Source organism: Paramisgurnus dabryanus, chromosome 6 (genome assembly GCF_030506205.2).
Source record: "Paramisgurnus dabryanus chromosome 6, PD_genome_1.1, whole genome shotgun sequence".
Lineage (NCBI taxonomy): Eukaryota > Metazoa > Chordata > Actinopteri > Cypriniformes > Cobitidae > Paramisgurnus > Paramisgurnus dabryanus.
The window spans coordinates 9,570,884-9,584,892 of record NC_133342.1 but is presented as its reverse complement, the minus strand read 5'-3'; the positions used below and the strand labels follow the sequence as shown (position 1 = coordinate 9,584,892).

The window sequence follows — 14,009 nt, the reverse complement described above, 5'->3', positions numbered from 1 at the left end:
TACGATCACAAAAACACGCGGAAATTCGTGATAATATCACCTTGGTCACGGTTAATCTGTAGAAAGAAAATACCAAATGCCTGGGATCTTTTCATTTAATAATATTTAATAAAAGGACTTTATTTACATTTAACTTAAAAACTACTGGCAATTTGTCTTGTACATACATTTAAATCAGTGAAAAAACCAAAAGCTTAAAGGCAGGGTGCATGATCTCTGAAAGCCAATGTTGATATTTGAAATGACCAAAACAGTCACGCCCCTACCCCAATAGAATCTGGACCTTCTTTTGATAGACCCGCCCCACACATGCACAGCCCAGGCATCAATGTCGGTTAGTAGACACGCCCCTTACTGCTGATTGGCTACAAGTGTGTTTTGTTACTCGGCCCGACTCCCTTTTCCAAAGTGTTTTTCAAAAATCACACCCCCCGCCTTTAAGTAAATAAATGTATTCGAACCTCACTGAACCATGATGTACGTATACCGTGATGTTCGGGTTGAATGCACGTACCGTTACACCCCTATTGTAAACCCAGAAAGACCCAGAAATTTACCTCTGAGGGTGCCACCCTAGTGACAGAAAATGTACACTTATTTTTTTTGACCCACAATACATCTAATGGCTTATAAATCAAGTTGTTTGCCAACCATGATCCCAAGGAAGTATGCTGTTTGGCTGACCATTAGTGTTTTTAATCGTACTGCTGTTGCCATCTTTTATTAAAGCCCCGTGACTTTCTCTCATGCCCAACAACACATTGTAAAACCATACATGGCCTCTTATGGTTAATTGCTTTAAAATAGACCTATATGTGTCTGTTAATTAATATTTTAAGCACTATATTCAACTTGTGTATCTTTTATAGCCTGGACCACTCTCGTGATATTATTTATAAGTCACTTTAAATGAAAGCTTTTGGTAAATGAAGAAATGAAGTGTGTTCTTAATTTAGATTTGTTAAGAGCTCATATCAGATACATTTAAATGAATGATGCCTCTAAATGTCTCTCTCTTTCTTTCTCTCTCTTTCGCTCGTTCACTCTTATTCAGTGATGTCACAGTCATTGCTAAACAGAAGCATGAGAACAGAAGAAAATCCTTTGCTTCCAAAACAGCACAGATGACTGAACATTATTTTCCTCTTGTTAATTTAACACTGCTTAATTTCATTTCATTTCCCCCTCTCCCCTGCCCCATCCCTCTCTTTATTGCTCATCCTCTTTAGTTCTCTCTATTTGCTGTAAAGCAAAGACATATAAAGAATACAAGCATGATGCTTGTCAAATCCAGACAACTTTATTCTGCTAGGAACAAGCGAAGCATGTCAAATTACACCCATCTTGTCTATCAGTAAAGCAGTCAGTGGGCCGCTGGCTTTAACAGGGCTCTGGTGACCCACAAACTCCTCCCGGCTGCGTTTTATCATGTTAATTCACTGGCTCATTGACAATATTTCACTGCATTAATCCTCATAGCTACATGTGAAGCCGCGACTCCCTATACGGCTCCATCCGAGCACCACGTCCTCTCCCTCCACGGAAAATATGAGGCCGTTTGCCAGGCCGTCTAAAGTCTGAAAGCCCTTTTTCCTTACGGAGAGAAGGTCAATGTCATGAACGCTGTGCCAGGCCAGACGTCGCGCTCTGTTTGTCCTGGAGACGCAGCGCTCAGGCTGAAGGAATGCGTTTGATTAAAATGAGTATGAGAGGAAGACGTTTAACAGTCCATTTTTTTCTGACTTGAGCTTCTCACTTTTCTTTCTTTCGGCCTGTGTCTCTCTCTCGTTCTTTACATCTTTCCAACTGTCTGTCTCACAACAACAACCCAACAATGAAAAAAATCCACCCTTCTTATTAAACCAAAGCAGTCTCATTAGACGTGCTGTTTTGATTCTCTTGTTAATGTGACATCACACTGATTAAGCACCACCCACAACCACTGACAGACTGTTAATTTTACCCATAAGCTTTTCTAAATGTGTTTGTTAGCACAGTGTAGCACTGCTCTAAAAGTGATGTTTGTTTAGGTGTCGTAGGTTTCATTCAAAGGTTTTTGAGCTTTAGGGCTTCATGTTGCAGGAACTCAAGGTTTGTGCAGAATTTGAGAGATAAAAATATAAATTTGTACACCTAAGGGGTATTTGCCTAATTCGACCTGGTGTGTTGAATTATTAAAGCCTCTTTTTCGTCCTATTCATCACACAGCAGTGCTCCTAGATCCACAGGTGATGGAGTCTGAATGAGTCAGGGTCAAACTGTGCGTGTGTTGGCTCTTACGATAAAATGTTAAATGCTCTCTAATTTGTAAGGGGTTTTGGATTAAAGCGTCTGCTAAATGATATTCCTGAAAGAGTAGATCATAATTTAAATTTTAGAAAAACTCAAAAAGAAAGTTTGCTTCGAGTTTGGCACACAGACATTTAAATAACTTTTACAAACATACCTCCAAAAAACATGACTGGTGTGTATCTTGAGACAAAAGAATGGCATTGGTTTATTTTAATGATTTTAAATGTATATTAAGACAGCTCAAACATGCATTTTAATCTAGGACTTGGCTTTAATACATTTGGAAACAACAAACATCTGTGGTAGGAATAAATGCCATTTTAGTCCTTGTACATTCTGTCCACATTGATTTGTATGATTTGTTTCTGGTACATTAATATGACATATTGGATTCTTAACCAACAGAATGATGTGTTTCGCATGGTTTGTAACAGAGTGGTTAAGGAAATAGAGCAAATTAAAATGCTTGAAACAGGGATGTGATTTTGCTTTACCGTTCATTACATCCATGGATGTTTTCTTCTGTATTATTCCCCTGTACTACTCCATGTATGTTTTTATATGTGACCCTAGACCACAAAACCATAAGTCATAAGTCACATGGGTATTTGTAGCAAAAGCCAACAGTTCATTGTATAGGTCAAAATAATAGATTTTTCTTTTATGCCAAAGAATATTAACGATCATATTGCATAAAGATATTTTGTAAATTTCCTACCGTAAATATGTGTTGCTAAGGACTTTGTTTGGACAACTTTAAAGGCGATTTTCTCAATATTTAGGGCTCTATCTTACACCCGGCGCAATGCAGCGCAATGCGCGATGCAAGTGTCTTTTGCTAGTTTCCACCCTGCGCAATTAGCAAAATGCAAATGTGTCCATGGGCATTCTGGTCTGAAAACGAGGTGTGTTCAGGCACATTGTTGGCGCGTTGCTATTTTGAGGCAACTAAAATAGACTACGCCATTGACCAACAAAAACCTGCTCTACAGTCTAAAGTCAACGGTGCAATATGTTTTTTGTTATTTAAAGAGCACATTAGTATGCGCCTATAAACGGGACGACAACGCAGGTTTGCTTATCACATACATGAATGCACAGCAGCACAAAAACGCTTTTAGATATGAAAAATTAAAGGATTGAATGTAAAAGATTCTTATTGAGTCTTTTGGACATAAATGAGGACCAATTGAGACCTTAGAAGGCGCAAAGAGCTGCTTCACCTGTAGCCTGGTAAGTAAATAAATGCTTTGTATGTTTTTTTAAATGCTACCTCACGGATTTATTGTATATGATGACTCTGTACCTGTGGATATGGTGAAACATTTTTAAGTAATGCTTAAAAAAACTTAAGCAAAAAAATGACGCTGTCCAAGTGCTGAAACGTGCGGAGAGCCGTTTGTAAATTCTTTATCTCCTGTTTGTTAAATAATAAAGAAATAAATAGTATTTTTAGAGTACAAACCTTTACATACTTGTAAATTATTTTTTGATGTTATTGGATAGCCATACATTTACAGCAATTAAAAGCCTGAATTTTTTACGTGTTTTAAAGGTTTTATAAAAAAATAAAAATGTCAATACAAGTGAAAATCAACACAATTATTTAACATTAATCTTAAACTGGGGATCTTTTTTTCCGTTTAGTTTTTCAGTTTACAAAGTCCGTCATCTAAATAGGGATTAGACATAGCGCCAGCGCAACTGGTATTTAAAGGGGATGAGAGCTGAGGCTCTCATTGGTTTATTGCACTTTACGCCCAAAATACTCCCATTACTCATTAAAAAAGTAGGACCAACCCTTTTCGACCATGTGCTCAGCCCACAAACCATTTTTCCCCATCGTTAAATTAGCAAAAGTGGATTCGAACACGCCCATTTAGACTTTGCGCTGTGCGCTTTAGACAATGCGCTTAGATCGTTAAAATAGGGCCCGTAGATTTTTTTGCATTTTTAAATTGTATCTCATCCAAATATTGTCACAACCTAACAAACCATCAATCGAAAGCTTATTTATTTAGCTTTTAGATTATGTATAAATCTCAAACAAAAAATTATCTTCATGACTGGTTTTGAGGTCCAGGGGTACATACTGTATGTTAAATGTTAAAAAAACGAAGTATGTATGTAATGTAATTATGTCAAATTAATCTAGGATTTGGCTTAAGCCCAATCGGGAAACAGTCTCTAAAGGCCTTAAAGGGATAGTTCATCCAAAAATGAACTTAATGATTTTCTCATCCCTATTGTTCTTAAAAATCTGTATGAATAGATTTTTTCTGATGAACACAAAAGAAGATATATTGTTAAATGATGGTAAGCACACAGTTGACGCAACCCATTGACTTCCATAGTAGGAAAAACAAATAAATGTCAACAACTTTGTACTCACGTCATTTAGCAAAATATCGTCTTCATCATTTATAAAAATACTTCCATAATATTTTTTTTTTACTATTAAGGTCATTGATTACAATCAGCTTTGTGCTTACCATCATTTATCAAACCTTCTTTTGTGTTCATCAGAAAAAATTATTCAAACAGGTTTATAACAACATGAGGATGAGGAAATGATGATAGAATTTAAATTTTTGGGTGAACTATCCCTTTAAGATTGTGTTTAACACACATTTCTATACCTGATCACACACTCTTGAAAAAATATAGATGCTAAACAATGCAAAAGAAGAAACATTTTTGGCTAAATGGTTTCATAAAGAACCATTAACATCTGAAGAACTATTTTTAGTTCCCTGAAGAACCATTCAGTCAAAGGAGCTGTTCATACCTGGTATTAAGATGGGTTTTGGTCGATCGGATCACAAGTGGAGGAGTGAGACAGATTCATGTTTACACCTGGTATTTTAATCCGTCTCTTTTGTCCACTTTTGCTTTCATTTAAACGTGAAAAATGATGGATTTAAATATATGCAAACTAATATTTTGTATGTGTTGTAAGTAAACATGCTGCATAGAGTTTTGTACGTGTATATGTAAGAGCTTTCTCTTATACTTCAAGTTTTTATCAATGAAAGCCTAAAGATTATGCTGTCAACACTGTTGTGCTCAATACATCAGATTAGATCTGAGGCGGAGAGTCTATTTTGGCTGCTGGAACAGATTCGACCACATGTGCGTCTACACCACAAAGCAATCTGGTCGAAAAGTGGACGAGCTCAAAACATTTAGCACCCGGTTTACACCTGTATTTAGCATCGTCCACTTGTAAAGAACACAGAAGAACCATTTCTTTATTACCTTCAAGAAGCTGTCTTACCACAAATAACCTTTTGTGAAACAGAAATGGTCTTCAGATGTTAAGGTTCTTTATAGAACCATTCAGCCAGAAATGGTTCTTCTTTGGCATTATTTTCCAGTGCACTCTCTCCTTATTCTGGCTTTTTGTCTCTCTTTTTTGTGTTTCTCACCAAGTCTCTTTTTATGCCAGTGTGCAGCAGATACGTAATATTTTACCCTGATTTTGGTCATTAAGTCCTGGAATGTGTTTTCTTGAACCCTGCTGGGAGATTTCAACAAAGCCGCGTGAACTATTAGCTACCAACACAAACACACCTCAACCTGCGCCTGCCAAAGAATCCGTCACTCGGGCAACTTAAGATTTGTAGTCAATAAAAACCGGCGGGCATATGAAGAAGAATTTAATCTTGTGCATTCCTCTGGACCTGTGAATAAGAGAGGTATTTGGTTAGTGGGGTGCATTTTGAAAGTTTGAGTAGTTAGTGCTGCAGTACAGTACATTTGAAAACAATAAGCATGTATGGTAGGAATGAATGTCATTTTAGTCCTTGTACATTCTGTTTCTCACACATTTATATGTAAGAAATATTTAATTATTTTTCCACCGAATGTCGTGTTTTGCATTGCTTGTCATAGAGTTCAAGAATCAGGGATGTGATTTTGCTTTGCCATTCATTTTATATTCACGGATGTTTCCTTTCTGCATTATTTCCCTATACAACTCCATGTAAACTGTGTTTAATCTATTCATGTACGCAATAAGGAACGAGAGGCTGTGATGTAAAAAACATCACAGCTAAAGGGTGTTGCTAGGCATGACGTGAAGTGGAGTCAATGCAACCCCTTTAGCTGTGGTTTAAAACTTTTTGCTGTAGTTATGCAGCTGTTACCAGTAACTCACTGTAGATTTAAAGAGCACCTATCATCCGATTCACAATTTTACATTTCCTTTGGTGTGTATTAGTACGTTTACGATATGCACAAGTTAACGCTGACGTGAGTGATCGTCTAATCGTAAATAACCTTGTTTTAAGCAATGAAATAGGTGCTCTTTAAATGCATGTCAATTGATGGCAACAGTTTCTTCAAAAATAAATGAACATTAAACATTAACAAGTTTTATCTTATAGAATAAAGCTAAAATAACCATTCTGGGAACCAGAAATCCTCATCAACATTTTGCAGTTTTCCCTTCATATTTTGGTTCCCAGAATCATTAAAAGCCTTTCTTCCGCTGGATAAAATGGTCCCTGAGGAACAAAATGTTTCATATATGTTTACATTGTTTAGGGTGCTGCGCGGTGATGCACAGAATTGAGTTCAGCGGGTCATAGCTGTGTATTGGCGTAAATAAACCACAGCTATTGACCAATTGGAATCAAGGACAGAAATTAACCGTTTTATAAATCTCTACAGTACATTTAATTTCTAAACATTTCAGTGGCGTGTTCATCTTTCTGTAAAATTAGTTTTGTTATATTTACCCAAAGGCTGTCCATTCTCTTTTTGGAGACCATCTTAAATAGATGTCTAGACTGGCTGTGATAAAAGTCTGATCTTTTTTGTTGAATTGTACAGTGCATTTACAGTGGTGTTCTGTGTGTGTGTGTGTGTGTGTGTGTGTGTGTGTGTGTGTGTGTGTGTGTGTGTGTGTGTGTGTGTGTGTGTGTGTGTGTGTGTGTGTGTGTGTGTGTGTGTCAGCAAGAGGAAAGAATATGTCATGTTTCTTCTGACCCATTTTGCACCGTTCTCTACTGTTCTGGCCAAGTTTTAAACCTTTGGCACTTATGGCCTAACCCTAATAGGTCCTGTGAGAGTTTGTTGTTTTTTTAGATCTGTTGAAATAAACTGTGTAAATATTTAGTTTTGAAGTACGTGCATTTCCGGTAATTTTGTGTCAGAACAATGTCTCTTTTTAGGGCATGAAATATAAACAGTAACAGATAGTTGCTATGTAACAAATATAACTGTTAGCCATGTGCGTTGTGTGGCCAAACTAGATCTGGTCACTGATTTATCATAAATTGTTTGAGGAATCAGGATGATTTAAGGGATGCATATCTGTGTACTGACTAGCTGAAAATATGGCCAATGTGTGCTTAAGTAAATTACTATTTAAGTGACGATTTTTATATTGTAGGTGGATTGGAGAGGAACACTGTATTGTAATGTTTATGTTTAACTAATGCATCTATGATGCATGACCAATTTGCACTTATTTACATTAAAGTTCCTTTAAACCGGAAGTTGCGCTTAACTTTTAGTCTGTATATTTCAGAGTGAACGGAATATCAAATGAGGAAAATAGCGGTTTGTGTTTTCCACTGAATTGTTTGGATATAGAAAAGCAGGTGTGTTTATCCAGAAATATAATTCACAGCAGACTGACGGTTGGAAGGGGCGGGATTAACAGATGATCCCAACCAAGCTGTCTAGCTGACGTCATCAGAGAAGGATCTCTGCGAGAGGGCAGAACACATTTTTTTTATTTTATTTTAATTTTTTTTGTTAGAGGGGGTGGGGTTAATGACATTTAGAGGGGGTGGGGTTAACAGATGCTCCGCCCAAGCATTCTAGCTCAGTGGTTTTCAAACTGGGGGCCGGGGCCCCCTGGGGGGCCGCGAGATCGTGCCAGGGGGCCCCAGTTTTATGACATTTTATAAAATACATTCATTTATCATGAACTCTGTGTAATTAAACCTAAAAATAATAAGCCAACTAACCAACAGCACTACTAGGTATACTTTAATATGTTTTGTTTAATTAAAATATATCATTTTGTTTTTGTCATAAATTTTCTTCCGGGGGCTGCGAAAAAATGCACTGTACACAAGAGGGGCCGCACGCTGAAAAAGTTTGGGAACCACTGGTCTAGCTGACGTCAACAGAGAAGGATCGCCACAAGAGGGCAGAACAAAAATTTTAGATTTTGATTCATTTATTTTGTTAGAGGGGGCGGGGTTAATGATAGTTGAAGGGGGCGTGGTTAACGGATGCTCCGCCCTAAGCTTTCTAGCTGACGTCATCAGAGAACGATCTCCACAAGAGGGCAGAACAACTGCTGTTTCTCAATATGCATTCTTCAGTGATCTTGCGTCCTCGTGTTCTCGCTCTACATCATCATTAACTGTCGAACTTCAATTCCAATTCTCAAGAACGCAAGTACAGAGGATGCATGAAAAACCCGGATCTGTTCTTGATATCTAGGATGCATCGAGTGCAGACTTGCGCGCTGAAATCGTGTAACGCCCCAGAAGTCATTGCGGCAAAACAATGGCAGAGGTCAGGTGACCAACAGTTAGATCGCACATATCTCAATTCTCACAAATGCGTTCTGTGTTCTCGCGACCTTCGCGAGTTTGTTTCTTCTGAGGTCGCCTGGCAAGTTGGAGGGGCTGGGGTTAACGGATGCTCCGCCCAAGCTGTCTAGCTGACGTCATCAGAGGGCAAAACCACAAGAGGGCAAAAGTGCATTTTCAGATTTTGATTCAAGTTTATTTTGTTGGAGGGGCGCAGTTAACAACAGTTGAAGGGGGTTGGGTTGATGGATGTTGAAGAGGGCAGGGTTGACAGTTGGAGGGGGCGGGTTAACAAATGCTCCGCCCAACCATCTAGCTGACATCATCAGAGAAGGATTGCCACAAGAGGGCAGAAGTACATTTTCAGATTTTGATTCAAGTTTATTAAAAAATTGCAATATTTTATTAAAAAATTAAATTGTCTGTTTTAATTTCATGGGGACTTTAAATGACATTAATGCATTTGGCCGATGCTTTAATAAATGTCTGTAAGCAATATAAACTTGCAGTGCAGGAAGACTGACTTTGAGAAGTTAACAGCTTGTTCTTTTTGAGTTTTAAATATTTACTGTGTTTTTTCAAAAACAAACGATCAGATCCTGGTTTGCATTTTGTTATATTAAGTTACAATGAAGCCGGGTTGAGCATGTGTTTGTGTCAGTTATATTGTTACCAGGCTGTGTGACTTGTTATAATGTCTATTGATAGTGTGGTAGAGTATGTTATAATGCAAAGATCTCTGCGTTCTGCGTGTCTGCTAATAAATTAGGTGACAGAAATAGGTGTGAGATCAGGATCCAGAAAAGCATCTTTACACATGACTGAGAGTTTCACATAGAGACACAATGACATTTAGCCAGCAATTGACATGCTCAACTAATGGGTATGCATTCAGTTCAAGCATTTTAAATAGAAATGATTTGGGTTCACACAAGACGTGATATATTACACACTGACTATGATCTTTGTTGCACTTGCAACATGATCAGGCGTCTAATATTGCAAGAGTCATGTAGTATTAAATTATCTCCAGGAAAAAACTGAAACGGTCTACAAATAAGGAAATCAGCACTTCCATATCAGGCCAAGAGACAAATGCAAATGCACACACGGACACTCCAAACAATGTTGAAACGTTGTCTGCAGTCGCATGCTGTAAGTGCCAATGGAAGATACAGGTCAGCCGTGTTTGCGTCAATCTGCATGTGTCTGTTTTCAAAAGACGTTCTTGTGCGTCGTCAGGACAGAGTTAGCAACCCCAGCAGTGTGGGATCAGCCATGTGTATGATGCTGTTGTCATTTCTGTCAATGGATATCAGCTACAGTGTATATTTATCTGTCTGTCCCGGCCGACCTCCTATATTTATCTATAGCATCATGTCTCTGTAGAGCTGACTTATAAGCCTCGGGCATGGGGTGAAAAGTCACGGTCAGTTTGTGAAATCGGACGTCTTCTGATTGTGCTGACTCAAAGGTTAAAAGGCCATCTAAGTTCAACCTTTACATTGACATTTATTTCCCCGCCGGGCACTTTTGTGCCAAGCGACTTCTAAAGAACTGCATATAGGAGTGTGTTGTGACATTTACTCCTCCAGGTAGAGGTAGATTAAAATCAAATGCTTCGTCTTATTATGCTGAAAGTCCATTACTGAACTAAATGGGATATCTGGAGTGAAATGATATGACAGTGGATTTGACTACTTTGTACAGCTAGAAATCTAAAGGAAAACACCAGGCAGACGCCAACTGTAGGCGCTTACCAGCTTTTATTCAGCTGAGTGCTTTGATTGCTGTGATACTTCTGCTTTGTTTATCACTCGTTAAACAATGCGCCAGTTGGTTGGTTGTGATATTTGTCCCATTCCTCCATCACTGTGATTGGATGACTGAGTGAGAAGTGACATTGACGAGCTGAGCGTTTCACCCAAATTTAAACATTTATGAAAGGGCACCTATTATGCAAAGTCCACTTTTACAAGGTGTTTGGACATAATGTGTGTTGGCAGTGTGTGAAAACAACCACCCCCCAAAACCCCTCATTAAACCAAAGTAGTCTCACTAAACATGCAGTTTTGATTCTTTTATCAATGTGAGGTCACATTGATAAAGCCCCGCCCACTTACAGTCTTGCATTACCATAGTTTCCATCCTCCGAGAGTTGTACGCTGTCCATTAGATGCTATAGTCACACAAATCAACTGCTACTGTTATATGAGTGTTGTTTTGCTGTTTGTATTAAAGTATCTGCCAAATGCATAGATGCAAGTTTACATTTTTTTACACGTCTAGATTGAAAGACCAAAAAATCACAGATACCCGGTAGGATTATAGACTTTTAGTCGAATAATCTGTACCTTAGTGTATGTGTGTATGGTTTAAAATATCTTGTGCTATGCTAAACTAGTTTATCCAAAGCAGTTCTGGCCCGGTCCCAGCGCTGAATGTCTTCAGAGCTTGATTTAGAAATGTCACATTCCCTGTCTTCATAGATCTGACCACACATGTGCTTTAACCTTCTGGTTATCTTTCAGTATCATGCTAGATACTTCAGAGGACCTTTACCATCACTCGACTGCTGATGATGTTTACAGTTACCATTAACTATATGCTTTGTGAGGTGAAATGCTACATATATACACATACAGTACAGTACAATGCTTAACAAACATATTAGTCCAGCACCCAATGTAAGGTTTGTGTCACAGTTGTGTTAAACTACAGTAACAGTATTGCTGATTATCAAAATGATGTGTTTGTTTTTTTTGTGCTGGTTAATTCAGCGGTATGTGTAAACTCTTTAGTGACAGTAGTTTTTCTAATGCTAAAATATAATTGTTGTTATCCACATATTTACTGCAAGAAAGACAGAAAAATACGAAAGCACTTTATTATTGCATTCAGATGCCCGATTTCAGTAAGTCCTTAAAGCTCACGTAACACACGCTGTTTCTGCATTTCTGATATTAATCTGGAGTACCTATGGAGTAGTATGACATCCTTTATATCTCTGAAGAGTCTTTAGTTTAATCAGATTCATAAAAGAAAGATTAGCTTTACCGAATCTTTCCGATAACGTACGAAAAAATGAAGAAGGAGGAGTTATAACACGGGAGGAGCGAGTACGAGTCATGCAACACTATACAACACTGTTTTAACTTATGATTCACTACATGTTCGTGTCATTTATATAATATACACACGCGCCTATTTCAAACATAAGACAGAAGTCTTACTTACCGCGTGTAACTCGTCATGAAAATCCACCGCATCAAACACACACACGCAAAACTCCGCTGCTAATCCGGATAATAAACTATATCCATTGTTTCCATAAGGCTGGATGTCTTCTCCTTACATCCAAAAACACACTTCTTGTTGTGCCATTGTTGACTTTTGAAATTAAACAAAGCTGAGTGGCGTGATAAGCTGTTAGCAAGCTCTAGCGTCTCCCGCTGACTGACGGCTGGGCGGGGTTTTCCGGGGGAAGTTTTCCGGCGGAAGCCCATATAAAGAAGTGATACGTATCGAAAACCCCTGAAACGTCAGTTAGAACCGTAATCGAAAAAAATTAGCCGAAACTTGTACGAACCCTGGCGAAGTGCATTCGGCACAGAAATACTCTGAAACACGCCCAACTGCATTTTTGACACTTTGCCTACGTTTAGCATGAGGAAACAACTCTATAACTGTGTTAATAAGTCAGAATGCTTGAAATACCATTAAACCCCCCCTTTAATAGAAAAATCTATTTAGTGGTTGGATGTTACGCTTGAGAAGCTGAATGTGTCGACTTACATTTGGGTATAAAAATGCTTATTCAGTTTAACTCCTCAGGATGACCTTTGAGATCAATTTCTGTTTGCCAGTAACTTACAGTAGTGTTACTTACTGGCAACAGTTTGTTCAACATTATATAAACATTAAACATGAACAAATCTTTATCTTTACAGAATAAATCTCATGCATAGCATTCTGGGAACCAAAATCTGACGGGAAAAAAAGAAAAAGGTTTATGAGGATTTCTGGTTCCCAGAATGCTTTACATAGGGCTGTTGTTTTATAGTTTTATTTTTACAGTGTACACATACATCAGATAAAAACAAGGATACTATTTGTGACCCTGGACCGCAAAACTAGTCCTTCGTAGCATGGATATATTTGTGGCAATAGCCAATAATTCATTGTATGGGTCAAAATTATTGCCTTTTTATGCCAAAAATAATTAGGATATTAAGTGAAGATCATGTTCCATGAAGATATTTTGTAAATTTCCTACCATAAATATATAAAAACTGTATTTATTATTAGTATTAACAAAAGTTGTCCTATACAAACAAACAATTAATCAATAGAAAGCTTATTTATTCAGCATTAAGATGTGTCAAATATTGACCATTATGACTGGTTTTGTGGTGCAGCGTCACATTTAATCACATTGAAGGGTCTATGAATTTTATCCATCTACAAAAACCTTTTCACATTGTTTTCTCACAAAGAGATTTGTGGTATGTCAGAGTTTCAAATATGCTAAATATATACAAACATACATCATTTGACTACATTTTCATGTGTAACTATTGAAAAAAAATGTTTTTAGTAGTGCTCAGGAGTTTTCCATTTTTTTTGTCAACCGAACCCACTTGACCTTGAGATTTTAAGTAAATATTTCAATAATTTAAATAACACATTTGCATTTCTATTTTCAAATTATGTTTTAAAGCTTTATCAGTATAAAATGTATTGTATTTTATGTATTGTTTTTATTACTTGTATATGATCTTCATCTGACTATTTTCATTTAATGGTACATAAACATCTGTCTATTCTATTTATTTATTTTGCATGAGTTCTCATTTTTCTGATAAATTGTAGTGTTGTATAATGGTCACTTGACTTTCGGATTAAACAATATATATATATATATATATATATATATATATATATATATATATATATATATATATATATATATATATATGTATGTATGTATGTATGTATGTATGTATATATGTTTAGTGTGTTATTCAGATTTAAAGTTATTTATTTACAATTTATTAATTATGATATTTTATTATATTATATTATTATATATATAATTATTTATTATAATTATAAATAAACATCAACTCACGAACCCCCTGCAATTCCCCTTGTGAACCA

General features: G+C 37.0%; 1 protein-coding gene across 2 annotated transcripts in view; it reads left to right on the top strand.

Moving 5' to 3' along the window:
- The window catches only part of gpc5c (glypican 5c), a 166,770-nt gene that overhangs the window by 118,588 nt on the left and 34,173 nt on the right, over positions 1-14,009 (top strand). The window lies entirely within an intron of this gene.